This window comes from Halichoeres trimaculatus, unplaced genomic scaffold (genome assembly GCF_033239565.1).
Source record: "Halichoeres trimaculatus isolate MK-OKI-2021-1 unplaced genomic scaffold, fHalTri1.1 fHalTri1_scaffold_2, whole genome shotgun sequence".
Lineage (NCBI taxonomy): Eukaryota > Metazoa > Chordata > Actinopteri > Labriformes > Labridae > Halichoeres > Halichoeres trimaculatus.
The window spans coordinates 15,811,963-15,838,732 of record NW_027437180.1 but is presented as its reverse complement, the minus strand read 5'-3'; the positions used below and the strand labels follow the sequence as shown (position 1 = coordinate 15,838,732).

Genomic DNA, 26,770 nt, shown 5'->3' with positions numbered 1-26,770 from the left:
TGTGGAGTTTCTAAGTGATCTTGCAAAAGTATTCCTGCTAGACATGTGCCTGATTGTAATCCACACTTTGAAATGAGATGTTCACCACACTGACTGATGAAGTTTATAAGTGAGAAGAGAGATCTGTTTTTTTCTCAGCTGAAAATAATTTCATGGATTAATTCTTATGATGGACACAGGAGCCTAATTGTAAGACGGGAAAACGTAAGAGAAGAAGAAGAAAGCTTAACGAGAGAGTGATACAGCCCTAGCTAAATGCCAAAACACAGGTGAAGCTGTTTGTGCTAATGTTCATTCCAACCCACAGTCAGCAGTTATTCTGTAGTGGTCTGTTCAAACATGAGAGTCTATCAATAAAATGAAGAGTGAGGTTATATTTGCTCTGCTTGGTAGATGACTGACAGGAAATAACCAGGATTTACTAATGTTACACATTACGGACATGTCGGGCTGCGAGTCGTGCCACATACAGCCGGCTGCTAAACTATAGCGTAAACTTATGTTTGTTTGTTTTCACTTTTCAAACTCTAAATAATAATAATGATAATAATAATAATAATAATAATAATAATAATAATAATAATAATAATAATAATAATAATAACAATAACAATAACAATAATAATAATAATAATAATAATAATAATAATAATAATATTTATTTATTTATTTATTCAATCTTGTTTTTTTGGGGCACTTGTAATGATACGGATAGATATGGTTATGGATAGACACAGATAGATGCAGAGCAGATGGGGAATTTATACCCTGTTTGGAAAGACAAAATCTCCTCCTGATGACTGAAGTGAGGAGTGAACAGTCAGAGAGAGCAAAAAAGAGCTGGGTTGCCTGCTGTCAGGATGAAGACCAGTCTGTGAGTGACTGAGACTCCCTAGTGGACAAGTGTGTGCACGTGCAGAAGTCACACACCACACATGTTTATGTGTCTTTGTTTAAAGGTACCTGACGTGCCACTGTAAAACTTAGGATTACAACAAATTACACTGTTGACAGTGGACTCACCTGAATGAGCCTAAGTCTTGTTAAATATAATTTTTAATGTTTAACCAAATATATCTGGTTAATAGACCAGGCTGTGCTCAAATGGGAATCATTTATTAATGTCACGCAAATAAAGGCCTGGCTGTGGCCAATTTACTTTTACAAAAGTGTGTTATCTAGAAATGCCCGTGTGGAATAATGGTCACCACTCACTGCACTTCTACGTGTGGGCAATTTGGGTGATGAAACCTGCTGCCAAAGGATTTCCTTAATATGTCCATCAACAGGATTTTTCAAAACCATTGATGAGAAAATGAGATTAAGTGCTGCAGATGGGTTAAGTATGCATTCCTGCATCAGGCTCACTCAGCTGAGGGGCTCAGTGTTATCTCACTCAGTTACCTGTAACAGGTGAGCTACAAGTACACGTTCACTCAGCTCTATGCATTCTGCTAATTTTCTTTGATGATTTAAACCTCAGGTTTATGTGCTATGTTTGCATCAAATTAAGTGAGATGTTTGGAAGTTTTGATCAGCTCATTAAAGCTGAAGAAGCAGTTCAGACTGCAGGGAACTGTCTGTCAAATGCTCACCTGTCACTGCAGGTGCAAGGACCATCTTAAAAATGCAATACACTCTTTGTATTGTGTGTCAATAGTACTTTCATATGAAGGTAGAGATTAAAATGGAGCCACGGTGTCCACAGACAGATTTTTCTTTGTGCTTGGCCTGGAGTAGGTATCATTCTTCTATAGCTCTACTTTTATCTCTCTGTGTTATAACATGTAATAATGCATTTTATTTATATTGCACTTTACATTTACACAATCTCAAAGTGCTACAGAATAAGAATAAGAATAAGACACAAATTAAAAACAAATTTAAAAGCAATTTAAAAACAATTAAGACACCTTAAGAAATCCTATCTAAAAATAGATTCTAGCAGTTAAAAATGTACTTAATCCATCAGCAGGGTATATAAAATAAGACCCATGATGTTACCCCAATATTTAAAGGTCCATGCATGACAGGGAAGTCACGTGCCCACCTGCCATTAGCTGACAGGCTGATGTTTGCATCATTGTTTCCAACTCCACCAAGCCAGTAACAATTCTTCTATAATGATAAGGTGGTGTATTTCAACACATGTCCACTCTTACTGATCCCTGCACCTACGTGACTCACGTTCTGCTGCTGTTGGTTAAACGTCCCTTCCTCCACTCCAGCCTCCTTGTGTATGTATTTACCCATGTGGGGGGCGCTGCTTGCCTGACACAGGGGGCACTCTGGGAAGCAGAGCCTGTAATTGGACTTTTGGAGGGTTAAGATGAAAAAGGACTCCTTAGTTTGTCCTGATGTTGGGTCCTTTGTAAAAAAAAAAAAAAGAACATCATAGTCTGCATCTGCTGTATCAATAATGATTGAATGATCGATTGAAGATAATTTAGAACTCTCAGCACTGTCTCCTTTTGTGATTGTACATCTTTTCAGACACAAGCCTGAAAAGAGGAAAAAAGAAGCATTTTCCAAGAATAAGTTCACCGTGCTTAGTGTTTTCTGGGCCACAAGAGAGGACACCTGTTGCCATCTTGTCTGTTTGGGAGGTTCTTATTTTTACAAAGAGCCTTGGCTCTGTGGGACCTTGGAGGCCACTCAAAGATTTCATTGAGGTATATCAATTTTTTTCTTTTTAGTGTGTTTTGTGTTGGAGCGAATGGGTTTTTAAAGTTTTGGGCCTGAGGAATCCACACACACACACACACACACACACACACACACACACACACACACACACACACACACACACACACGCACACACACGCACACACACGCACACACACGCACACACACACACACACACACACACACATGCCCATATGTATATAATGTGCTATTTGGTCAATTCAGTGTGAGGGCAAATTTTTGTAAATGCATTTTCAAGGCTTACTTTGTTGATGACCCATGACACAAAAAGATGTGCAAATTGCAAATTGCAAAAAAAAAAAAAAAAGGTTGTTGCTCACCTGTTAAATTATACTTTTGAAAAAAAAAAATAATAATTTATGTGTTTACTTATGAAGGATATTTTAATTTACTTTATTAAATCATTATTATATATATAAATACTTATAATGTTTATTTCTGCAAAAAATTCTGTAAAAATGCTTCAGTAAAGCCAAAGGTGACTGTCACTAGCAATAAATTAAAACAGGCTAGCAAAGAAGAACCAAACCTAAAAAATAAAGAAATAATAATAAATAAATAACTAAGAGGGAAGAAAAAAAAAGAGTACAAAAAACAGCTTGCAGTTAGGGATGTCACTTTAACGCGTTAATTGAATTGATTAATTACATTGCACATTAATGGTTTATAAAAATTAACACAAGATTAACTCATTAACTGCCACGCCTATAGACGCCAATGGCAGCAAACATTGACATTTTAATATTGTCCAGATGAAGGACCTGGCAGTGGCACATCACTTCACACAGCCGCCGCTATCAAACCAAACAAAGTGGGTGAGGCTAGCAAATTTTTGCCAGGGCCTTTGAACAGCAAGCTTATTGACGGGACAGTCTACAAAAACACGGTAATTTGTAGTTTAAAAGAATTTTTATATTACTGAAACTGCTCCTGCCTGACAAATCATTATAGTTTTATTCACCAAAAAAATATGGATTTACACATCTTCTCTTCTTTGTGTATTTACTTGATTAGTCATGCACTACAGTTTTTAATGTCCTCAACTTCAAATTCTTTATGTGGGGGCCTTAAGCAGATACGACATTAAAATGCGATTGATTAGATTAATTAATTACAAATCCTGTAATTAATTAGATTATTTTTTTTATAAAATTGCCTGACAGCCAGTGGTGTGCGGGCAGGGGAGGCAGTGCCTCCCCTAGGCTAACAAGAAAAAAAAAATATATATATATATAATTCATTTTTTGTTCCAGTTGTTTGTATACAATCTGTCATAATTAAAAAAAAAAAAAAAAAAAAGGAAATTGCTGATTTGTCAATAAGAGGGAGACAAACAGAGGGAACGGACAGCGTTTCACACTGGCTTTATGCTTGGAATGTGCGTCGGAGGCAGAGACTCCGAGAGAGAGATAGACCGTTTACGTGAAATCACAACATTTTGCAGGTTCGCGCATGTGTACTACGGTATCACGCTGATTAACCTGGGCATCGATGAGGCACAGCACTTCTCTGCCTCCGCAGGTTTAGTAACGCACCCTCTTTGAGGTCTCGCGATAGTTTGTTTGTGCAGATGTTTGATAGAGTATACCGGAGGTGTCTGGCCTGTGTTCTTGTGTTGTTGAGATACAAGTTTTTTTTGTTCGTATTTTGCTCTTTCTCCTTTGATGTAAATCCTGTAGAAATGCAGGTGAACGTATGTTTCGGGTTTTAATTGGCATTTCGTCTTGTTAACGCCGGGACTTCAGTCTGTCTCATAACCGTAGATGGGAAAGCTGATTAACATTTATTTACTTGGCTCGTTGCTGGTAACCGGTGTCTAGGAGTCCAGGCCAAAGTGAGGGAAAAGACTAAAGAGGAGGAAAAAAAGGTGCACCTTATGCACAACCGCACATTTATTGAGGAAACAAAGACCAAAATAATGTACTCCCGCTCCACACACACCATGCATGCACTCAGACTGTCTCTCCTTCTGCTATGTCACACGCGCGCGTGCGCGCGCACACACACACACACACACACACAGCACAGACTGCCACCGCGTTAAAGGGGCAGGGCTGGCCAGTAACAGTTTGTATTAGCAAATGTGAGCAGTGCACCGTATATATAACGCACACATAAAGAAGTTTCAACTTTAGCTGGGTGCCTGCCTCCCTCGTCATGGACCTCACGGCACGTTACTGCTGACAGCACTACTTTCAATATAACAATAGTAAAAATTACATGAAGTTGGTGAATTGATGTAATACATTAAAACAAACAAACATAACACATGCAGGGCTTGCAGAAAAAGCCTTACTGAGGAAAAAAGGGAGAGCAACGCAACAAACAAAAAGCAGCATTAGGTGTAAGATGTATACCTTTACACTGAGCATGCATGGTTCTCACATCGCCTAAACCAAGTGCAAGGGGTTTGAACCCTGTTGCTGTATGTAACACCAGCGTATCCTCTGCCCGCAGGTTTGCCTGTGGTAGTGCCAAGTAACGCTGAAGGCAACCAGTAAACCATCCCGTTGGACTGAATCAGAGGGAGAAACTGTCATATCAGTGGGAAACATTCTGGGTTTCTTATACCTCACTGATGTAGTTAGACCTGTCAAAGTAAGTCTATTTGAAAAAAAAAAAGAAAAAAAGAAATGCACCTCATAGGAAATATTGAGCAAGGAGCTTCACCAGTGTGTGCACCAGGTTCCTACGTCTTCCCCACCTGCTTGGATGTGAGTTAATTTGATGAACTACCCTGACGTCTCCTGTCCTGTCACAGATCCTGTGACTGGACAAACTATACAGGCTGTAAAGCAGTCAAATGAGTTTTCTGGTAGCCTGGATGACACATGCAGCGGTTTCATTTGCGGAGTTGGTGAAAGGTCAAAGAACACACCTGGATAACTCAAACCCTTGATGTAAGGACAGAAAAGTGTATGTCCATGTAGTTTGTATCTTTTAAGGAGATTGAATTATTAGTTGAGAATGGTAGAAGATATTAATCTGGATACGTATGTGAAGTTAAGCATGCTGGCCTCTCATGGTTAGGATGATTGACTACTACAGTTGTCCAACATGGTCTGTGTATCTGATAAAGCTCCCATAATTTTCAGGATGCAACCTCAAAAACAATGGCGCCAGTGACCAATGACCCCCTGCTGGGGGAATACACAATGAGACCAGTCCAAAAACAGAAAAAAAACAACTAGATAAAAGGCAAAACATGTTTAAGTAAGTTTTTTTATATCAACTTGCTGCCACTGATACTGTCCTGGTGTCTCCACACTGGGTGCGTTGTGGCAAAAAAAGGAGAAAATAGTACAAACATTTTCTGTTTGTTGTTTTTTCAGTAACTGATGAAAAACTGGATTGTATTTTTTATTTTTTTTTATTTTTTGGAAGGGATTATGCAGTGTTTGCCAGCCCTTTCTCTGGGAACCACTGCACTAAATTATATGAATGAAACAAGATAGATAAAACAACACTTTCTAAAAATTATTTACCATCGTCTTCATTGCAAATGAGCCTGGAGGGACAAGCAAATATGGTTCAACTCTCTTTGTTGGGAAGTGGGAGATCGGGTGGTGGGAGGAGAGGAGAGGATGCAGTAACCCATCCACATGTCCCCAGACACACCTTGCAGAGACCTGCACTTCCTCCATAATGATGTATGGACAAACACACACTCATAAACAGCTTGTCTTTTTGCTCAGTTGTCCCCATTGTTTTTGTTATGGAAGGCACAATAGAGTTTTCCTGTTAATAATTCATGAAGCAGACGTGAAATAGCTTGTACATCAACAGTGGGAATTGTTCTCCATGAACCCTTTCCGTCCAGCCATTGTGGTTCGTGTTTTTTTTTTTTTTTTTGCACTGCTCCTGCTCCCCATAAAACCTGTTTGACAGAAAAACATGCAGCCGCAGACATCCAGAGCCTTGAGGCTCCCCAAATGTTCCAGCTACATCTACACACAGGGGACCAATTACAACAACATCAAGATGTGTAACCCTTAAAGAATTATTAAAACCCAGAAAAGAGTAGCAGGAACCCTCAGACAAGGACACTGCACAGCATTAAAATGTTTTTGTCTCCTAAAATGAGCAAACACAGGTTCATCCCTGTGTGCAGCTGTGAAAGTCCTCTCCGAGACAGTCATGTTCGTCCGCGCCACCATCTACCTGCTTTTTAGTAACACCTCATGGTGTCTCCCCCTCATCCTCTCCATCCCTAGAGGCCTTTGCAGGAGATGTTAAATATCTTATTCTACCATCCCTGGTTTCAGGGTCAGTTATTTTTATGTTTAATTTACAGTCTCTTAACTAGAGGAAGTGTAATCAAAGAGCCCAATCTCGCCTAAGAAGTGAGAGTCTCCAATCTCTGATGAAATGTAGGGGACCGTAGTGGTTGCAGTGTGACAGGACGGGACTTTGAAGTGAGGCATTTGAAAAAGGTGCCTGCGATTGATTTCACGCAAACAGGACTGGGAACTTCAAAAGGCTGAAGAAGGTTTTCCCGGGCTTTGAATTTACCACTCACCCTCAAAAACCAGAGAGATAAGACCGGGTTCAAAGAAGGACATTATGTGCCTGAGCAGAATGTGTGATGGTCCAGTAGCATTTATGAAGACATGAAGCTTGACGGGACAATTAAGAACACCTGCAAGTTTGGAGACCTTACAACATCATGAATTGAATGAATAATTCCAGTATATCATATTAGGTACAAATTGTGGGGGGAAAAAAAACAGTAAAGAAAATGAAAACAGAGTAAGTTGTTTCATGCACACTCACGGTTTGATTTTTGGCAATAATTCTGGTTGTGCTGCGGCCCATTTCTTCAAGCTTCACTTTTCCTCGAGAAGTCTTAACTTACCCCAGCTACCCCAAAAGCTTTGAATTCTTTGACAAGTCTGTCAATTATTCCAAAATGTAGTCAAGAAAAAAAGTGGCCCATATCACCCAGGCCCCTGACGGCTTGGATTATAACATGAACCGGGGATTTTACTCTTCCTTGTGATGGATTTCTCGCCAGCCCCTTCAGCCTGCTTTCTGACAGCTAATTATTTCATTAAACAAATTCCAATGGCACTTTACGTTTATCTTTCAACAACTTAAGCTGGTTGAAATCCTGGTGCACAGACTCATTTGCTTTATGGGGGGGGGGGCTGTGAGAAGTGTCTTGACAGGATCTATAGGTCTCATTTAATAGGATTTTGGTTTAAGTTTAACAACTCATCTGCAATCGGTTGTCTTTTCAGGGAGGTGGGGATCCTGTGTAAATTTGCATTTCTAAGTGAAGTTTTATAAACACAAAAAAGGACCCTCAGGGATATATCTTACACAGTCAGTCTGACCTCATAACGCCAAAGGCACGCACAATAAATGTGAACTTTGAAAGTACGAAAACTTTTTATCCTTAAAAAATATATAATACATGAATCAACAAAAAATAAAGCTCCTGAATGAAGAATGCATTCAAGATTATCAAGTCATTTGAGATTTAGTGTTGAGCTACCGCCAATGTTATAACCTTTGATATTTAGGTTATAAAACTGTCAGCAGGAACACAGGTCGGTGCCCCACCTGATGATATCAAACAGGAGGCTTCATCATCACAGGTCATAACTAATGTTATCTGGTGAGCCAGGGGACTAAACTACCTGAATAAGTAAGGGCTAATATTTTAAATGCTGCAGAAGTGTATAAATGATCATTTTAATTAAATTTCATTTTGGTGACTTGCTGTCCTGAATGTTTCTGAAAACTTCTAGTCTCTATTGCTCTTGTGTCTGTGTCCGTGCCTAGACTGCAGAAGGTCTATGCACACAGTCTAACCTTGGCTTTTAGAGGTGTACGGATTTTCAAACTGCTACAAATTTATATGTTGTTGAAGTCCCTGAATTTTTCTGTAAGCTGATCAAAAGAGCCTGTTAGACGTGAGGATGAAAAAACAAACAAACAAACAAAGAAAAAAAGTGCATGACATCTTTACAAGACTTGAATAAGCAGATCGAACTGGTACATCATGAAAGGCTATATGAGAGAGAAAAGTGCGAAGCCCAAAAAACAACATCTCTTCTTTGACAATAGTACAAAAGTATTATTGATTTAGTACAAATTAGTCAAAATCAACAATTATCTGATTAAAATGTTGAAAAAATACCTGCTGAATCATAAAACTTGGTGAGGCACATGCCTCTTTAAGGGTGTCAGGGCAGCATTTAGGGGCTTCACTGTCCCTAAAAATAGTCTAAAAACAGCCACGAAAAGCACTTTCCCATTTATCATACTGCATTCTGCTAAAACTGTCCTTAGTCATCTCCATCTTTTTTTTTTTAATTACATCTTATTTCTTGTCCAAAATTACAGCAAAAGAACCTTCCTCAATACATTTCAGTCATGTTTTAGGATCTATAGTAAACCCAGTTTATGTTTTCTGTTTCATTAATCAATCCAAAACCCATCCAGTCTGTGTCACTGGCCAAAGTATTTATGTTTATTAGATTTAGGCACTATGATCATCATCAAGTTGTTGATCATGTATCAGGTAAAAAAAAAAAGTAGGAAAAAAAAAGTGAAAAAAAAAGAAAATGGCATGATAACAGCATCAGGCATCTGTTTACCTGCTCTGTCATTATCAGACGAACCACTGAAAAACTGGTATCAGTTGTCCACTAAGTTTGAAGGCTATGAGAGGACGAACCAATTTAGCAGAAAGTAATTGCAAGGACACCCAGCGCCTGAATCGGTGGTGTTTTGGTTGAAGACTGTTGTAGATCTGATCTTCTTTTTAACCTTTATTTTCCTTTTTCAAGGCATCTTTTTGATGATGTATTTTATTTATTTGTAGCAGTATTATTTGAACCATGAAATCAAGCAGACTTTGTAAAGCTTGTAGTTTAGAGTCCAGAAGGTGAGAAGACTGTCTGCTCATTGCAGTGGCAGCTGCTAGTCAGTCAAGGAGGGGAAGCTCATTTTTTTACGGCCTACATCATAAATTTGTTTATTTATTTGAAAGTAAATTCTACCCTCCATTCCTTTTCAAGAAAATGAACTGTGATCCTGTCGAACTAGGTGTTTTTTTTTTTTTCAGGGATTTTTCAAGTGTTCTCTCAACGCTCGTTGTATTTAAGAAAGGTAAACTCGCTGGGGATCAAAAAAGCCTCCTGATCAGTCCAAAACAATTGAATGTAGAACTCAGAAGATGCTCCAGTGTAGGGTTGTACTTCAAGATAGATGACTGGCTCATTTCACTGTCAATCAAAAAGGGATTCGGCCTCAGACAGATCATCCAATCATCATGCAGAAGCCCAGCGTCCAGCCCAGCCCAACTGCCTCATAGACCCCCAGAGACGCTGAGCATCCGATGGGCGGGACAAAGCCCAGCGTTTATCCAATGACCATCCAGTTTCCACAGTGGAACAACCCACTCTACACCTCCCCGCTGAAGTCAGAAGACGCTCCGACTGTGTTAAAGCGCTGAGACGCTGCGGGGATGAATGAGAAGGAGGTTGAACCAATTACTTGTGATAGGTAGCTGATTATGAACAAAAGATGAAGGAATTCTAGCGCAGATTTTGTTAATAAAATGTACACACAGCAGTACATGTCACCACTTTTTTGGAGACATTTTTGGGGAAGCTGAGCTTCCCTTGCAGTCTTAGAGCAATCGCCACTGGTTCAGTGTTACTCACAGCCTGGTGCTCTGAGATGTGTGTGTGTGTAATGTGTAATGTTTGTGGATACTGCTTATGTCCTACCAGTGCTCATCTACCAACTCCAGCCTCACCAATCAGAGCTAACATAACCTCACTCTTCATTTTATTGATAGACTCTCAAGGTTGAACAGACTGGAAGAACTGCTGACTGTGGGTTGGAATGAACATTATCACAAACAGTTTAACTAATGTTTTAAAGTGGTTTCCTGCACTCTCCTGTTTAGCTTTCTCCTGCTCTGATGTCCTTTTTCTTTTCTGACAGTTCAGTTCCAGTGTCCACTGTGTTACTACAAAATAAGTCCAAGAAATTGTTTTTTATCAGAGTAAACAACAAATCTATTTTCGCTTGGTCAACTAACTTTTAACAGTAAAACTTTGCCAGGCTGTGTAATGTCATCAAAGTGGCTGAGTGGGTTCACGTGGTAGGTCTTCCCAGCAATGGGTACTAAGGGCACGGTCACACTGGCCACACTGACTTTTTGGCTAATGTTAAGTTGTTTTGGTCTGACACAGCCTTTTAACACCCCCATGTCCTAAGGAATAGCATACAAAAATAACACATTTTGGCGCAGGTTATTTCATTCTAAATCATAGATTTTGAACACTCAGACAAGTAAAATTTAGATTTCAAAATCAGACAGACAGTCCTCACAGGGCCTTTGAAACTGTTTTCAAAGCTTGTTTATCAACATGAAATATTACAAGCTTATTCAATTACAGTAACCTTTCTACCGTATATTGGCAGATGTCATGTCACCATATCAATAAAATCTGTATACCATTACGCTGCAACACAGGTAATTAATCACCAAGCTTGTACTGCACAGTAACAAGCAATCCAACATAATAATACATTTAAAGGCACTTAACAAGGTGTCACTTGCTCACACAGTCTCTTTGTAACACCTATAGTTACAGGACCAGCAGCATTTAAATCAGCTCTCACTCAGCAGTCAATTTGACTGGCCATCACTGTCTCTGCCTCTCTCTGTTGCATGCATCTTTGCTGAAGTGAGTGTCTCTTTTGCTTCATGTCTGGTTTCCCACTGGACCCTCTCTGCACTCCAATTAGGTTTGTCACTCAACTACTGTGGAGGGGATTAAGGGAAAGGCAGAGGGGGAGGAGTAGAGGGATGGAGCGAGATAGAGAGACAGAAATAGAGTTTGAGAAAGAGACACTGGTTGGAGCAGATTTTTTTTTTAATATAGGCTCAAAACAAGGATGTGAATCAAGGTTACAGAAGGGAATGAGAGCAAAGGGATAAAAAGAAAGTGTGTGTGTGTGTGTGTGTGTGTGTGTGTGTGTGTGTGTGTGTGTGTGTGTGTGTGTGTGTGTGTGTGTGTGTGTGTGTGTGTGTGTGTGTGTGTGTGTGTGTGTGTGTGTGTGAGTTTGAGTGTGTGTGGGAGTGGGGTGGGGGGTGTTGGAAGCTGCAGGCAATGAGTGAACAGCTGTATTTGGCCTGGAGGACTTTGAATAATGTGATGTCATTAAAGCAAGATTCATAAACTGGCTGTCCTCCTTTCTCTCTTTTCACCTCACTGCCTTTTTTCTGCTTTTATCTCTTAACTTTAATATTCCCACAACAAACATTCTGGATGCTGTTGCATATCCTCTACAGCGGATTTACTGCGAGTCAAACCACATATGGACAATAAGCTGCAATGCTGCCTTATACCCCAGATGTTGTAGTGAACAATAAAAATGACAAAGCGGTAAATGTTTCCTATCAAGATGTACAGTCTTTGCTTTAGGCCCTACATACAGTAATGCTGTATAAATATTTGATAGTTCAGATGTTGTGTGTTTATTATGGTGATGGTGTTGTTGCTGAGGCAGGGGAGCAATAGAAAAAGAGCTAAAACAGAAAGAACATCAACAGGAAGTACACTGTGACACAGAGTGCTTACTGCTAACCTGCTGCTGAACTTTAACCTTGTGATGCCGTCAGCTGGTCATAGATATCCATCGAATAAAAACAAATTTATGTAAAATATGTAGGAAAAGTAAAAAAAGGAGCCAATAGTAGATATTAAACACTTGGTCTTATAAAAAAAAACCAGAAAAGCACCCAGAGAGCGCAGACCACCACCAAGCATATTGCGATTGTCCCACAACACTTCAGTCCCACTTTAATGTTATACTCCCTTTCAGCAGACTGTCTGCTACAATTTGGTGTAAGTTGCAGGTTTGTGCGATAATTTGTTACTGACAGTGTTGAGAATTATAATGATCCAGTACAAATTTCATATTCTGGATCTTAGTATCCAGAATATCGCCAGGATCTGGATCGTACTTTTACATCTGTCAGAAATTATTTTGAACTTGTCTCGTATTGTTTTGCAAAGTAATCCGATCATTTATCGTGGAGTTATATACACAAACGGGGAAACAGCCTTATCTCACAATTATAAAGAATCCTTTAAATAAAACTTGGATCAGACTGTGATCCAGATCACTTCCAAAATTCAATCACTTATTCTGTATCACATTTTGAACATTTCCTGAAAATTTCATCAAGATCCATTTCTTGTTTTTGAGTTACGCTGCAAACAAACAGACAAACTCTCCCAAAAACATAACCTCCTTGGCGGAGGTATTGACTTACATGTAGCAGATTTCTAATATTTTCAAGAGGGGGTGTTGTGTTTTTTCAGGCTTCGTACTGTCACTGTGGCTCCAATGTAGTAGAGTTACATGATTTACAGCTCAAAATTATAACCATTACACAACTTTTCTTAACCCTTATTTCCAGCCTTTGTCTAAAAACGTTCATTTTAGCTGCTGTCTCTTGAAGGCTCCCCACCCCACAAAGCCCATTCCCTCTGATTAGTTTAGGACTTGTCCTTCTAATGTGTTATGAACCAGTTAGGTAATCCCTAAGTGAAGACCTCTTCATTTCAGCAAGATCTTGAAGATGGCATGCTATTTATTCAGTATGAGTCATTCATTTGTTTATTTGTTTTGGGGGGGCTTTAATCGAAGACAACAGGAATGGGTATAGAACAGAAAACAGAGAGTGCGGGGTGACACACAGGTTGGATTCAAACGCGTGCTGCCTGTTCAAGGGCTTGCCTCATGGAGTGCGCAACCTAGACTGCTCAGCTATATCAGCACCCCAGAACTGCTCTGAGCAGTTCATACAGATCCAGGGATACCTACAAAATTTGAATATTTTGCATTTTGAAAATCTCCCACAAAATATTTGAATATAATCTTTGCTGGAATAGAGAATTCATTTTTTTAGATAATAATGAAAAAAAAAAAACTTTTGTCATTGAAATGCTTTCTCCCATACATTATGCATATGACCAAGCACCAACATCCGGCTGCGATGACTAAAGCTGATATTAATGTGCTAAGAGCTACAGTTTGACTATGTCCACACTGCAGGCCTTAATGCTCAAACCTAAATGAAGACTCGGGTTTACGGATCAAACATGGTGGCAGCAGGCAGACCTCATTTAGTCTTATATTAAAAACAGTGTAAGAGAAAAAGCTCCATGTTTGCTTTCACTGAGCGCGACTCTCATCTCTTTTTCTTTTTGTTTGCAGCGCAGACCTGTGGTGTGTGTCGTTCCAGGATGACATCAGAGTATCATTAAATGTGATCTGACTGTATCTTCAGAAAAAAAGTCCAATAGGTATGTAATTCAGTACCGCATTTGAAAGTGGCCTGGACCTGACTCAAAAATATCAGATTTAATGCAACTTATGCTGTTCACACTGTCAGAAACAAAGCAGATACGGGTCACATTTGAGCAAAAGGAATCAGACTCAGGTCACTCAGTTTGTGCAGCGAAAATAACCCCAACCCTCAAATGGTCAACACAGAGCTGTTAGCGTAGAGGCTAAAGCCCCACATATTTTACTTTAACAGAAGCTAGGTTGGGTTAGCATTTATTATATGGCAACAGACGATGTTGGGATGAAAAACTCTAAATTAGAAATAGATCCATGACATCATGGAGACCATGCCTATGTATTATACACTGTGTATATGACGCATTGAAATACTTGTGGAAAGTAAGGCTCCTCCAGTGTTTCTTAACTTTTATACCCAGCTTTGTTTGTGAATTCCGGCTCAAATGTCTAAAGAGAAAAGGAAACTCAGTAAAAACGTAGTCTATAAAGACAGACAGGAAGGAGAGAACCTAAAAGTTAAATATCTTATTCCACTTGCTCAGACTTCTCTACCTTACATTGAGAGATACTTTAACAAGGCAAGGCTGTGCAATAATTTGAAACTTTTAGAAATATTGAGGCATGACCCATTTACTGCAAGGCAGCGGTCTGCGATGGAGACTTCAAACAATGTTTTATTTTTTATTTGACTTTGCTCTGTGGTCTGCTTCATTGCCTGCAACCTGTCTCTGTGACAATAATTCACAAATCTCCCCTGAGACACTACAAAGAGCTAAAACTAAGCATGGTATAATAATATTTGATGTTGAGACGTCTGATATGGAGGTGAACAGGCTGAAGTCTTGTTTTCACATTTTTTGAAAGGCCTCTGTCAGGTTTATGATTTTCAAAGAAGCATTCAGCGAACAACAATCAAATATCAAGCGTTCTTTTCTTAACTTGAAGGTTGTGAGTGGTTTCTGGATTGTTTATGTGTCTTTTGTTGTGTAATGTATTTATTCCTGTGGACCAGGATGCTTTTAGAAGTGATTTGATCAAGAAGCATCCTGTTACACACATCTAACAAGAAGAAAAAAAGTGCTCTTTGAGTCGATGTTTCTGTTCCTCTGTGACTTTTCTTTGTTGTATTATGCAAGGCAAACTTTCCCAGACATGACTCGTGGCAAATTTCTAAATCTGTATAGAGTGTTGTACTGTGCAGATCAGACTTTGGGAAATTGAATATTTGGAACAAGCATCAAAAAAGTGTGTGTAATCACTTGAATATGAAAGTAGTCTTGTCACATTTTATTCTAACTAAGCGGTTTCGTCTGGGAAATGGAAAAGGTTGAAAGATGACGAAGAAGACAGCAGTTGTGTGCAAGAGATTTTGTATTGATAGAAGTTTAGATGATAAAATATGGATCATGCTTACCATGCAAAAAGCCTCCTCACCCTAGATTAGGTGACTTTGTGTAGAAGATGGTTAACAGAGCTTTTCCATCTTCTGGATTAGGAGTTCCCAAACTCGAACGCCAAAATGGCAGTGCCTGACACTGACAACCCCCTGCTGTGGAAAAACACTAATAGGCCAATCTGCTGCTCCACTCCTTTTAGGTTCATTCAGTAATAAGTTGTAGGAGCTACAAGTGAATTTTCGCTGACTCCAAGGCCCCATTTACACGACAATGTTTCATCTGAAAACGCTGAAATGCTGTGAAAAAAATCTGTGTTTACAATGCAGTGGGACTGAAAACGCTGTAGTTAGCATACCAGGCCTGTAGTCAGCGCTAAAACTGTCTTGTCCAGAAGCAGCTTCAGGGAGATCTCCACCGAAGTAGTTGAGTTGAGCTGATCATCTGGTGTATTGGGGAATACTAAGTGCAGAAGTGAAGCAACAGATGCACATTTTGTTTAAAGTAAGTCAGCAGATTCAGCAGTACAAGCACAGCACGGTAGTCTGCGAAGATCGTAACAACAGTACTGTTGTTCTGTTGTATGCACTCGTGCAACGCAGAGTGTGACGTCAGCATTTCCCCTAAAAAAGCCAGATCACTGTTTACACGGCAATGTTGTCGACACTGTTTCAGAAAAATCCCACTCTGTAGGCCGTTTTTTAATAGTTTGCGTTTTAGGTCGGTTGAAACACTGTTTCCGTGTTAACAGGAGGCTGAAACGCAACTGAACTTTTGCGTTTCACCCTAAAACTGTTGTTGTGTAAACCGCCCCCAATATGACCACCAGACAGCCACATCTATGGACCCCTGCCTTGTATTCCAAAAAAAAAAAAAAAAAAAAAAAAACCTCCAGAAGTAGAAAAAATGGTATACAGAAACATCCAAGTAAAAAAAAATATGTGTTTTTTCAATCTGTTTTAATGTATTATTATTTAATTTAAAAAAAAAAAGTAGATGGATGATATAATTGTCATATAAATGTTTAAAAAAGTCCTCACCGTCACCTTTTTTCTTTCAATCTTAAAGGGAGCTAAAATGTATTTTATGTGGATTTGTAAGTGCCATACCAAAGACGACGTACCCTTTTCACAATAAGCTGCACAGGACAAAAAAAAACATCATTGTGAACAAATAAATAAAAGGATAAAATTAGATTGCATGGATGATGCGAAACCAGTTCTCTGTTCATTTCTCTTTCTACTCCTCTGTTTTTCCTCAACCACTCTAGCCTGCCTGTCTTCTACAGTCAAGTGTTTACGCATATTTGAGACCATATGTTCAGGGTCAGTAAATAATTCTTTATCCTGGATATAATACTGTTTCCAGAGAAGAAGCCCTATTGAGGGATATGCTGCCCTACTTTGAAGTGTATGAGGTCTTTGGTATGCGTAGGTGAAACAGTAAATGTACTTATCTGCCTGTCTGTGTGCAAGGGTGTGTATTGTGCTTGTGTGTTTACAGTTCAATAGGTAAAGGTATTCTGAAACAGCTTTAGAACTGTGAATATATATTTAGATACTGTAACATTACCTCCACTAAGAAGGCTATGTTTGTGAGAGTTTGTGTGTTTTTTTAAACAGCATAACTCAAAAAACAACAAATGGATCTTGATGAAATTTTCAGGAAATGTTCAAAATAAGATACGGAAGAAGTGATTGAATTTTGGAGGTGACCGGGATCACCGTCTGGATCCAGGATTTGTTTTAAAGGATTCTTTATCATTGTGAGATAGGGATGTTTTCACCATATGTGTATATAACTCCACGATAAATGGAATGAATTTGCTTTGCAAAACAATTCAAGACAAGGTCACAATAATGTCTGACTGATGTAAAAGTACAATCCAGATCCTGATATACTCTGGAAACTAAGATCCAGAATATGAAATATGTACTGGGTCATCATCATTTTTAACACTGTCAGGAAACAAATCATCATACAAACCTGCATCTAACACCAAATTGTAGCAGACAGTCTGCTGAAAGGGAGTATAACATTAAAGTAGGACTAAAGTGTTGCGTGACAATCACAATATGCTTGGTGAAGGTCTGTGCTCTCTGAGTGCCTTTCTAGTTACTTTATGGGATTAAAATTGTAAATTTGTGCTGAGTAAATCTCCTATACTAAGCAGAAAAGTATAGAACTGAGTTGATTAGATTTGCCCCATTAAATTGGGTCTTTGTCCCCAGAATCTGATCTACCTTTTTGAGTCCGTATCGAAACAATTCAAGGTGCCACAATTTGATTGAGGCATACACACATAATTACTGTTCAGTGTTTAAGGGTATTGAGAATTAGCTGGTTGGATTATGGATGACAGGTCATTCTTACAGATGGCATACTTTTTATTTGTGCTTTACTGTTTTCTGTGCCTGCGCCATCTACTTTACAACTTCTAAACATTTGATATGTGACTCAAACGTTTGTTTTTTGATTTTCTCATTTCATTTTCATTTCCTCATTTCAATGAATTAATCTTCAATGAAAGTGGACCATTTACATTACTCTTTCCATTTCTCGAAGCAAGCAGGCTTCAATAGACATTTCGAACTGAGGGGGTGAAGAAGTTTGTGGGTCAGATAGATGTAGAGCAGCAGTTTCAACTGCGTGAGCAAAACTAGAAGGAATTGCTTTTTTTTCATATTAGTATTCCTGTTACAAAGCTGCTTGCCAACTTTAAGAGTCAGTAAGTTCATAATGTTTAAAGATAAAGTTAATGAATTTGCTACAAGGCTGGTGAACTTGCTCCATCTGCTGGCATGAGTATGAGTTGAAGCCTGGCCACAGAGAGGAACAACAAAAGCAAAGGGGGAAGTCCTTCCCACACCTCAGCAATTCACACCTTGTTGTACAGTAAGTCTTTTTAACAAAGCAGTGAGTTAACAGCAAGGGATAGAGGTACAGAAATGTGTGTGTGAGTGTGTATGCGTGTGTGTGTGTGTGAGAGAGAGAGAGAGAAAGAAAGAAAGAAAGAAAGAAAGAAAGAAAGAAAGAAAGAAAGAAAGAAAGAAAGAAAAAAAGAAAAAAAGAAAGGGAGAGATAAGGAAAGGAAAAAAATAAGGGGCACTTCTCAGTGTGAAAAACAACCTTGGCTAAAACAGCATGAAGCTTTTAAACCACTCAGAATTCTATATCAAACCAAAGTACCCAAGGACAATCATGAATACACTGCACCACACACACACACACGCACTTGTACAGAATACTGAACTGAATCGGAGTAGCAAAGATATAAGGGGTACTCCCTTAAATGTAAGCTTATAGTGCTGTTTGGCATGTGGCCCGGCAGAAACCACCAACACCTGTCACATAACCAAAAGTGAAACAGGGACTGAATAATGGGATAATCAATAAAAAATAGATAAACACTGAGGACACAGTCCCACTGATGGACAACAAATTTTTCGAGAACAAGATTCGATTAGGCTGGCTTTGTCAAAGACCTTGAACAATGGTGAGAAAAAGAAGAAAATCGGAGAAATGTTAGATATAGAAAAGTGTGTGTGTGTGTGTGTGTGTGTGTGTGTGTGTGTGTGTGTGTGCGTGCGTGCGCGCGCGTGTGTGTGTGCGCGCGTGCGCGGGGGGGGGGGGGGGGGGGGGTTCTTAAGGAAGTGAGGCCAGAGTGTTGGAAGAAACAGAGGGGGGAGGACACTTGGCTAGATAGGAGGATGAGAGGGAGCAGAGAGCCCAGTGGCAAATCTCTTTGGAAAATATGATGTGATTTATGGAGGCCATTATTCTGAAGGACAAACAAATGGGGGTTATTAGCTGTGTATCATCAGATGACTCATATATATATATATATATATATATATATAAAATGCCTTTCAGATTACATTTACTACATTTCACCACATCACTGATTCCTTTTTTTAACCCATTAATCAAGTCTTAATTTGTGTTGTTTGTGTTGATTGTTGGTTCTTGGGTTAAGGAAGCTGACTGACTTGCTGCAAACTGAAGAATAAAGGCAACGTCAACCCAACCAGCATTATAGCACAGATGTGTAACCCAAAGTGCTTCACAGACAGAGCGACTGTGATTGGTGGGGACACACGATTCAAAAAAAGTTGTTGGATAGTCATATCAAGTTTTTTAAAGTAATCATTTCAATAAAATCATACACTTACAAAGAAAGAGGAAGCATGACTGAGAAAAACAAAACACGAAGAGTTGCAAGAAGGAGTGCCCTGCTTTCCCAAATTTCAAACATAGATATGAATAAAAAATGCTTCAGTTGTGCTGAAATCATGCTAAATATGCAGATTTCGTTTGAAGTGGTCCATTCCAAAAGTAGCATGTACTATTGTTGTTATTATTATTTTGGAGTTTTGAAACATGAAAAGCTACTACAAGGGAACCAGAGAGGAAGAATAAAGCTTAAAAATGCACAAAACTACCTTCTAAAGGAGAAAATGATAATATGTGAAAAAGATAGATAGATAGATAGATAGATAGATAGATAGATAGATAGATAGATAGATAGATAGATAGATAGATAGTGTGACAAAGAAATAGCCAGGTATTGAGAAACAGAGAGAGAGAGATGGAGAGATTGAGAGAGCAATAAAGAGACAGAGAGAGGGGGAACAAGAGGTGCCAGTTTGCAGATGAGAGGCTTGGAAGCCAGAAGGCAATTTAAACAGGCTTGGCTCCCTCTCAGGCATGACAGACTGCTCATTCTTCAATCTTACACACATACAAGTGTGCATGCACACACACATACACACATATTGATACAAAGTCATTCATGCATGCTGGCACACAGAACTACTAAGAAAAGTTAAACAACCAGAAACACTCAAGAACCACAAGTGTGGAGGCACTTGTCACATGAAAAATACAAAAATGTGCAGATGCAACAGCAAAATGCTCGAGCTTTATGGAAGAGAGAACTATACTGGCATGCAAATCCTTTCAATCCCCAAAACTCTGCATATGTACCAGAATGTGAGTGCTCAAGCAAAGAGACACACATATCCAGTACTTAGGATAATTCAACACGTGCACACACATATATCACCCTAATTATCATTTCACAGCTCGATTCTCAGAGTGGACTGAATCAGCCGTTGGGTGATGGCAGACATGCTTACGGCTTAAAAAAATCTACATCCAGTGCAGGCTTACTTTCTCAGTGTGATAATAATGAGCATGTTAGGCTAACTCTACTTGTCTTCTGGAAGAAGAGATAGTTTTTTCCTGCCTTGGTTGAAGCAGAGCGGCTGTTTTAATAAATGTTTGACTATAATTGGTTGAAGACTCATTATACCTCTCTCCATTAGTTAGTGTATGTTGAATTATCCATCCCGTTTCTTAGAAAATAAATAAATATATAAACTGAGCGCTCACTTACTGGTTATCTGTACATGGAATTGGAATAGGTAAAACTGTGTTTAATGTAAACAACTGCATTAATATGTAAATATAGATATATTGCTCAAGTATTTTAATGTTGTCTACGCAAATATATTTATTTCTTACCTATTTTTTCTTTTTCTTTTTTTAATCATTTTCTTACAAATATCTCCATCATAGTCATCAGTCCAGTTTATGTTTTGCCTTGAAAAGTTGCTGTCTTTGGTTTAAGTGAAATGGATTCTTAAAAAGTTTTCAATTAAACTTTCAACAACATCTAACCTTAACTGTGTTTCTTCTTGGCATTGCACTCCATTAACCTGGACTAGCAGTCTGATAGTTCGAAGTACAATTGTTTTAGATGTAGGAAACATGTATGCTCACATGTACACACCTAATGTGTACCCTCCATTCAAGGGGCAACTGGTCATGTGACGTCCAAGTGGAAATTTAGTACAGCTTAGCTCTAAGTCAGACCTACTGAATACATGCACTGACTGGACAGCCACTTTACATCTTAATGTGCAAATACTCCTGTCATTAGACCTACATGGTCCCACTCAGCTCTGAGTGGGTGCTCTGAGTGAATTTGCAAGTGTTGCATAAATGCATTTCACTAACAGAGGGTTTACAAGGTTAATGAAAACAGGTTCTGGAAGCATTTATTCTTGTGGCAGGAGGAGGAAATTATGGATACCATCTATTAGCATGTCTGAATGTCTGACACATTCTTGGACTGTCTGTCTATTTGCCTAGTACATTCTCTGGATTCTTTTTCTGTCACCTTCCTGCTGCCATGAACCTAGTTGCTTGTGTCAGGGCTTTAGGCACCCAGACTCTCTGTTGTACAGTCTTTTATAGTCAATTCAACTTCAAATCCAGAAATTCTTTCTCTCAACCTTTTTCTAATCTCTTACTCTCATTCAGGGTGTTTACATGCACACAGTTTTCCAAATGAGGTCATACCTGAACCGTAAGGTCACAAAAGGGGGGGTCTAGTCTTCTCTGCATATACATGCAGAAAAGACAACCAGACTTCTGGCCAAGAACATCTCACACCATTTTGAGAGGCAGCTCTATGTCTGATTATGGTAAGTGAAGCTATGTGTGATTACAATCGCATTATCTAGGCGTGTCAGTCAAGTGATGCCTCGGTCGTTCTCGGCTGTTTACAACTTAAATTTGACCTTGTGCTGACCAAGCTCATAGTCGAATTCTTTAAGCTGCATGTCAATTAACTCAGTGACCCACTGGTCAACCCATGCCCCTACCTGGTAATTTTTCCCAATTATCTCTCTATTTTGAGCAGTGGTCCTGGATTTCTAATATTTCTCAAGTCAAATCAAGTCCTATACTTGTGCCTTATGCTGTGTTTTGTTGTACTCGGAACTAGGAAGTCGAGAATGGGAGTGGCGTCATCTCAGAGTTCAGCGTTCCACTTGCCAAGTCAGAAAAAGTTGCTGTAAAATTAGTATTTCTGTATATAAACATTGAATAATACTATGGAGCTTAATTACTGTTTACCCCAAACTTGGAATTTCCTGGGAATTCGTGGGTTGTGTTGGGTGCTCCGACTTACAAGTCAGAAATTCAGACCTGGGGACACTGTCGAGCACTGTCCTGCCAGTGCTCATCTACTAACTCCAACTCCAACTCCTCACCAAGCAGAATTAATGTAACCTCACTCTTCATTTTATTGATAGACTCTTACGTTTGAACAGACCACTGCAGAATAATAACAGCTGCATGTGGGTTGAAATGAACATTATCAATTTAACCTGTCTTCTAGCCTTTAGCCCGTGCTCTATCACTTCCTCATTTAGCTTTCTTCTGCTCTTTTGGCCTTTTTTTTGCCAGTCTAGCCCCAGTGTCCACGGTTACTACAAAAAATGTATTCAAGAAATCATTTTCAGCAGAGAAAAACACAGATTTCTTTTATTACTGCTAAACTTTATCAGCATGGTGTTGTCATGGGGACTTTGATGTGCTGTAGATCAGTCTATTCCTTTCTGACCTGATAAGGGGTTCGAAATAGCATTTAGAAATAACATATTTTGATGTTGATAATCTTGTTTTAAATTGTGGATTATGATCAGTCATGTATGTATATATATAGAAGACTTTTCAAGCTTACATTAAGTCCCTCATAGAACTTTAAATAAGGAGCAGAAAACACTACAGGTTGTTAAAATATGAGGGAGGTTTGCTTCCTTTTAGTGAGATACTATTAAAATGTAAGAGATAACTGTGATCTAATTAATAGAGAAAGTACACAATAGATTACACTAAGTAAAAGCACATACCACATTGATAAAGCTTCATCATCAATACCGAACATTATTCCATTTTTTCACAAACCAGATCACAGTATCAACTCACCTGGATCCCCAGTGGAGTGGGATAAATCCAGTGTGTACATATATATATATATATATGTGTGTGTGTGTGTGTGTGTGTGTGTGTGTCTGACAAAGGACTGACGTCAGAGCTCCAAATACCTGTATTTTAGCTGACAGAAGTCATGTCATCATGCACTATGCTGTGTGAATTTAGTGTCAGGAGGGAAGGAAATGCAGCATAAACCTGTGGAGATGAGCTGGTTGTCCCAAACAATGACTCAAACCAACTTCTCTGTAATCCTTTTTGTTCTTTCAAGGACACTTAATCTTTTAAAGTCTAGGGTTTGTTTCTCCAGCAGGGCAGCCTTTCCTCTGTTCTTTTTTGTGAACTCTGTTACATCTTTTGTTTTAGGTGTTGCATCAAATTGGTAGTTTTGAAAGCAGCCTTACTGCTACCCCCTCATGAAGTGTTCCTGCTGCATATAATTCAAGGGACTGTTAGATTCTTTTCACCTTCACGCTTTAAGTAGTCATACATGGCTGACATTTTAGTCACAGGGTTGCTAATACGATATATATAACAGACTGTCCTGTCTTTGCTACAGTTTTCAGCCTGCTGAACCATGTATCCCTGGAGAGACACCGTATGGTGCTGTAAAGTGGTTTCTGATACTGTAATTTGACTCGTTTTGCACATGTGTGTTCTGTAATGAAACTTAAGCCATGGCTGGAGTATAGTGAATACCAATACCACTAGTGCTTCTGAAACTTCAACTAACAGTGACAGATCATTTTGAACAAAGACGGCACAGTCACACAAATGAAGCACAAACAAAAGGTACCATTTTGGGTCCATTTGGAGCAAATGGGTGTGTGTGTGTGTGTGTGTGTGTGTGTGTGTGTGTGTGTGTGTGTGTGTGTGTGTGTGTGTGTGTGTGTGTGTGTGTGTGTGTGTGTGTGGGGGGGGGGGGGGGGGGGGGGGGGGACGCTCTGGATGACCTATAAAATAATATGTAAAAACTTAAAAGCTGTAGCAGCACAAATAAAAATGTTCACGGCACAAACCACCACAAATGAAGCACAAATGAAACAGACTTTTTTGTCCCTTAATTTTGCGTGGGGACGGAGGCCAGCTTCATGCAGGTCCCAGTCACTCGGCCATCAAGTCAAAAATAAAACACAAATAAAGCTCTCTGAGATTAAAATTTGTTTGTAATAAGTTAACAAAAATGCAAAATACAACCAACAACTATCAGTGCATTAGTATTTTTTAAACAAACTGAAATGCAAAATAAATCAGTTTGACTGTTACTCTACCTGGTTCATTAGTATGTTTTTTAATAGAACAGGACCTGATGCACATTTGTTGTGGTGTCAAATTGCAGCAATGCAGCATTAATTACTGGGGTCGAAGACTTGCTCGACATAAGATTCTAAAGAAGGGCTATTCTGCTATTTTATATTTGAAACATTAATACAAAGTAACAAATCTGGATGTTCACACGAAGACTTTCAGATCTTTTAATTGCTACAAATCTGCAGAAATCCCTGAATCTGTCCATGAATTCCTCAAAACACTCCATTCTAATGCTTGCGTAAGATCTTCATGATGCTTGAAGATATGATGAAGTCATCTCTTAACTCATTCATTTCATATTGCAGGCGAGGGTCCTGGTCTGCCCAAAGCTCTGTCCTTGACAAGCCTCCAGGGGGCTGTCCAATCAGAGGGAAGAGGGTTGGTGAAACCAGGAGCCTTAAAGAGACAGCAGCAAAATATGAAGGGTTTGAAACTGAGGCTGGAATAAGGTTTTTCCAAAACAAGTTTAAGAAAAAAATGATAATTTATTTGAGCTGTAAATCATGTAAAGCTACTGTGCGGCACCAGAAGGACAGTATGAAGCCTAAATAAAATGGCTCATGATAACGATGACCCACACCCTGTGGTAAAACGCAAGTTTACTTCCTGTCTTGAATTATTTTTTTATGATTAAACTCAAAGATTTCCCCCTGGCTTGTGTCCCCTTCACCCGCACAAATCCATTGTTGAGGCCTGATGTATTGACAGGCATATTTCATAGGTACATAGCTTGCAATGACTCAAGGCAGAGGTAAATGCTCATAAAATGTACAAGGTGAAGCCAGTTGCTGCTGTGGTATGTTCAGATCACGGATCTGGCAGGTTGAAGGCCTCCACAACAGATACGCAGGACTTGTACTTTTACCGTAGAGGACATCATGTCAACTGTTTTTGACTTTGCTACAAAAAGAAAAACCAACATAAAAAGCGAAGCCAGGTCAGGAGTCAACAGGTTGAGGATTCACAGCCCGACATGAATAAGGAGAATAAGTTTGTCATTGACATGGGAAGCGTAGGAACCCCTGCATGGCAGCTCTGTGATGTGCCAGACTTAATACACTCAGCTGGCATAGTTGAAGGATGAGAGAGCATGCGGTCGAAATGCAACATGACCTTTTTTATTTTTTTGATAAGAATTGCGACTCCTCTTTGCTTAGAGTTGTAGTTTGCTGTAAAAATGTGGAGAAATTTCAATTCTAAGATAGAGTTCCAGGTGTCCGTTAGATAAGTCCCTTGTAGCAGGGCAATGTTGATCTCCATTTTTGACAGTTGATTCATAACTGCCTGATTTTCAATACCACAAATGTTCCAGCTAAAAAAATTAATAGAGGACATGCGTAATTAAGAAGAGTTAGGAGAAGGACTTCCCACAAAAGACCCAAGGGCACGACTCAATGTAAACACAAAAAAAATGTCTTTGTTGATGAAAAAGGTAGGAACAACAAAAAAACAAAAACAAACAAACACAGAAACTCTGGTCAAAAAGTCACATATAAAGCCTCAGCTAAGACTGAAAAAAATTGAAAGAAAAAGGAAACAGAAAACCACAGGAATCCCTGGCTTAAAGTCCCATATTGTGCAAATATCACATTAAGTGTTTTAGTGAAATTCGTGGGTCTTTGGCTTTCCTCCCAGCCCACAAAATGTGATATTTAATGACAAAAGCTGTACTTAGTTGTGCTTGTGAATGTAAAATCCTGACCTAAAACGAGCTGTTTGGATTTTGGGGATTTGCCGATGTCAGCGATTCCCTTTTTTGACCAATCAGGAGCAAGTCTGACCTGATTAGTCCACCGGGGCAGACACCCCTGAACCCCCTCCCCCGCCCACTTCCCATCTCGGAAGAAGACAAGACTGAGCGGCAGGAGTTAATTTATCAAGGAAATGTGCCAGCTACACTCAGTAAAACTGTGCATGTATGTGCTAGTCACTTCACGGCCGACTGCTCTTCCAACTTTGGACAGTACAACAGAGGGCTAGTGAATAGACTGGTCCTGAATCCAGGCGCATTACCAACCATCCACCAACAAACCTCGGACCCTGGAAATATGAGTGTTTTAAATGCTGTGTGCTGTGGAGCAGATGTAAGAGCTTTTCCTCAGTGTCCCCCTTGTCTCTGTGTCAGCTTCAGGATGCTAACTTTAGCTGCGGTAAGCCAGTTGTTTCAGCCTGTAATGTTACGGTAAACGAGCTTCCCTGTTTTCTAAACATTGTGCACTCGGAGCTTGTGT

The 26,770-nt window shown here is 39.3% G+C and overlaps 1 long non-coding RNA gene across 2 annotated transcripts in view; it reads left to right on the top strand.

Annotated features, from left to right (window-relative positions):
• LOC141787177 (uncharacterized) overlaps positions 1-26,770 on the top strand; it is a 116,347-nt gene that overhangs the window by 38,347 nt on the left and 51,230 nt on the right. For both annotated transcript variants that reach the window (XR_012598042.1, XR_012598041.1), the window contains exon 2: positions 13,960-14,048. This is a non-coding gene — a long non-coding RNA (uncharacterized LOC141787177). The remainder of the gene's footprint in view (positions 1-13,959; positions 14,049-26,770) is intronic.